Source organism: Lepus europaeus, chromosome 2 (genome assembly GCF_033115175.1).
Source record: "Lepus europaeus isolate LE1 chromosome 2, mLepTim1.pri, whole genome shotgun sequence".
Taxonomy (NCBI): domain Eukaryota; kingdom Metazoa; phylum Chordata; class Mammalia; order Lagomorpha; family Leporidae; genus Lepus; species Lepus europaeus.
This window is the reverse complement of record NC_084828.1, coordinates 106,811,829-106,815,831: the sequence shown is the minus strand read 5'-3', so window position 1 is coordinate 106,815,831 and position 4,003 is coordinate 106,811,829. Positions and strand designations below refer to the sequence as shown.

Below are 4,003 nucleotides of genomic sequence, written 5' to 3'. Positions count from 1 at the left end.
CTTTTGCTGATTTTGTTCCTTTGGTTCTATATATTCTAATTCCTGGAGAGTAATACAAGACAGATAGTGGAAAATGGCTAGAATTTAAAGATAGATTAATTCATTAGTTGTTCAAGAATATTTCTGGTTCAAATCAGTTCTAGGTTCCTGGACCACAATAGAGTACTAAACAGAACAAAATTCCTATGTTCATGGAAACTCACATTTTACTTTAGGGGAAATAGGTTTAAATAAATAATCTATATAATGTTTAAAAATATGATAAGTGTTTTGGGGAAGATAATAAAGTGTGGAAGGCATTTGGGTAGGAAAGGTATCATTTCAGTTCTGAACACGATGCTTAGAGTAAGCCTCACTAAGAAAACAAGGAGATAGAAGAGCAAGCCATTTGTGTGCCTGGGAGAAGAAAGCCTCAGGTGGTGGGAACAGTCAGTGCAAAATTCCTAAGGCTAGAGCATATCTGATGTATTCTAGGAACCTAGAGAGGTACAAATCATGTAGGGCCTAAAGTCCTTTGTAGAGATTTTTGGATTTTGTTCTGATTCAGATGAGTCCACTGAAGCTTTGTAATCAGAAGGGTGATGTTATTACAAAACATAGTTATGGCTGTTCTATTGATAATAAAGTATAGGAAAAGCAGGTTTTTATGGCAGCATTGCAGTAATCTGGATGAGATATGCTAATTCCTTTCACCAGGGTGGTGGTCTAATATAAAGAAGGTGGTAAAGAGCCAGCAGATTCTGGAAATATTTTGATAATAGAGCTTACAGAATTTGCTGGTGAGGTGAAAGTGAATTCTGATGATTCCAAGGATTTGGCCTGAGAAAATGGAAAGAGGAAGTTGCCAGCAACTGAGATGGTAGAAGGAACAGGTTTAGAGAGGTGAATATCAGGATTTCGATTTTGGACATGTCAAGGGTGAGTGGGTATTTCAGTGGTACAAGTATAAATGTACGGTAGGCAGTTGGAAAAGGAATCCAGAATCAGATGAGGGGTCCTAAGAGAGGAGAACGTAGAGGTGGTATTTAAGCATGAAATTGGATTAGATCACCGAGAGAATAAACACTGATAGAAGGACGATATGCATTCCATCCACAAAACTTACTGTGTAACATTGCAAGCCCCTTACTCGTCTGAGTCTTATTTCTTTATATGTAACACATAGATGATAGCCCCTCAGAACAGGAGGACATAATGAATTGGTATATGTAGAACATATGATTGATTTCATTCTTACATGAAAAGCAACATGGCCCTGAAAGACTAAAGGAAAATATCAAACAAGGAGCAGCTCCTTCTGATGAGTTTCACTGTGTGAGCTCTTTTTCTTAACTCACATTTCTTTGGCTTTCCAATTTTCAAACACTTGATCTTAGCCAAAAAGCCGAGAAGTGATGGCTTTCCAATTTTCTAAATGACTCTTTGTTCCAGTGAGTTTAGGAAACATTGCTTTTGATTACAAAGTTGACTTTTGTCACATACAATCCTGAAGCTTTTGCCTAGTAAAAACCATATATGAGGGCTGGTGCTGTGGCATAGTGGATAGGGCTGCACCTGCAGTTACAGCATCTCGTATGGATGCCGGTTCGAGTTCCAGCTGCTCCACTTCTGAACCAACTCTTTGCTATGGCCTATGAAAGCAGTAGAAAATGGCCCCAAGTGCCTGCATGGGAGACCTGGAAGAAGCTCCTGGCTTCTGATTAGCCCTGCTCCAGCCATGGAGGCCATTTGGGGAGTCAGCCAGCAGATGAACAATCTCCCTCCCCCTCTCCCTCTCTCTCTCTCCCCCCTCTTCTCTCTCTCTCTGCCTCTGCCTCTCTGTAACTCTGCCTTTCAAATAAATAAGTCTTTTAAAGAAATACACAAATTTAGATGCAAAACAATGTATTTGTTCATTACTTATATATCATTCTAGAACATGTGGGCACCCAGGTTGGAAATGAAAGGTGAGGAGAGATGATTGCATTCCATAATTGCATCCTTTAGAATTTAATGTGATCAAATGGATGTTGACAAGGCCCAAGCCCAAAGATGTCATCACTTTAAAATATATCAATGAAATGAATCTACTGCACTTGATAGGTAATCCCAACTATTTATTTGGAGGTCCTCTATAATTTTTGGAATTTTTATAGAGAATAAATCTTTGTTACCATGTATTGAACTATAATATTTTACCTGTCTCTTAATTCAACTCAAGGTCTATTATAGCAATATATACTCTTATAATAGCAGAATTAAAGATTTTGAGAATACAAACTAATGGACAAGGAATCCATTACTTTTGTACTGTTTGTTTATAGAACATGATCCACTTTTAATATTATGACATTTAACATTTTTGCTCATGTAACAAAGTACTACATGTGATACATTAGTTATTCATGTCATTGAATTTAAATATCCTGCAAGTCCTAGACAGTTTATGGCAATAGAAAGTAAATTCTTCCTCCGTTCCCTCCACCTCCCCTCTCCCCTCCACTCTCCTCCTTTCCTTCCCCTCTACTCCCCTCCACCTCCCTCTTTCCCTCCCTCCCTCCATCCCTCCCTCCCTCCCCCTCTCTCTAAAGAACGGAAAATTATTTCTGGAGGCTGCAAAGTCCAACAGCAAGATGCTGGCAGATAATGTGTCTGCTGAGGGCTGCTACTGCTTAAATGGTACCTTGTTGCTGTGTTCTCATTTAGAGAGTGGCAGAAAGGCAAAATAGAAATGAGTGCTCTGTGGCCGGCGCCGCAGCTCACTAGGCTAATCCTCCGCCTTGCAGCGCCGGCACACCGGGTTCTAGTCCTGGTCAGGGCACCGATCCTGTCCCGGTTGCCCCTCTTCCAGGCCAGCTCTCTGCTGTGGCCAGGGAGTGCAGTGGAGGATGGCCCAAGTCCTTGGGCCCTGCACCCCATGGGAGACCAGGAGAAGCACCTGGCTCCTGCCATCGGATCGGCGCGGTGCGCCGGCCGCAGCGCGCCAACCGCGGCGGCCATTGGAGGGTGAACCAACGGCAAAAAAGGAAGACCTTTCTCTCTGTCTCTCTCTCACTGTCCACTCTGCCTGTCAAAAAATTAAAAATAAATAAATAAATAAAATAAAAAAAAAGAAATGAGTGCTCTGTGAATACTCTACACACTTGATCTTAGCCAAAAGGCCGAGAAGCAATATGTGAAGGCTCTTTGATAAAGACTTTGATTCCATTCATGAGGTAGAAGCCCATATGACCTAATCACTTCCTAAATGCCTGTCTCTTAATTTAATTTGTATTGGAGCCTAAGTTCCAACATAAAGTTTGGAAGAATGTACACATTCAAATCTTAGCACATGCTGAGGAATGTGTTCACATACTGAATGGATTGGTTGTGGATATTGGTGCTAGGTGACAATGTTTATGGTAGGCTGACCATGTTGCATAGCCCAAGTGGGATGATGAGAACATCTGTGCTATGAGAGTTGTGAGGACTTGTCAGCTTGGTGTGAGATACAGAGTTCAAGCAACGTGATGAAATTGTCTACCTGTAGAAAGGCCTGGTAGTGTTTTAGAGCTGAAGCAGATTTAGAGGGCTTTCAAATGTAGGGTGTCTCAGAGCAGGTGTTAATTCCAGTACAGGTGAAGAAGGGAGTTACAGTGTTGATGAGATATTGGCTGCATACAAATGAATCAAATGTATAAATAAAAGGATAATGTGAAATAGGCATTTAATTTCTTTTTTTTTTTTCAAAAAGATTTAATTTATTAACCTGAATGGAAGAATGACAGAGAGGGAGATAGGGAGGTCTTCCATTTGCTGGTTCACTCCCCAAGTGTCTGCAATGGCTAGCACCGAGTCAGGTCAAAGCCAGAAGCCTTACCTGGGCCTCCCACTTTGGTGGCAGGGGTCCAAGCACTTAAGCCATCTTCTGCTATGTTTCTCCCTTTTTTTTTTTTTTAAAAAATTTATTTATTTATTTAAGAGGTAGAGTTATAGACAGTGAGAGGGAGATACAGAAGTCTTCCATCTGTTGGTTCAGGAGCTA

General features: G+C 41.0%; 1 pseudogene; it reads right to left on the bottom strand.

Annotated features, from left to right (window-relative positions):
- Nucleotides 1-2,980: 2,980 nt before the first annotated feature.
- On the bottom strand, nt 2,981-3,152 carry LOC133752466 (U2 spliceosomal RNA; annotated as a pseudogene).
- Nucleotides 3,153-4,003: the final 851 nt, after the last annotated feature.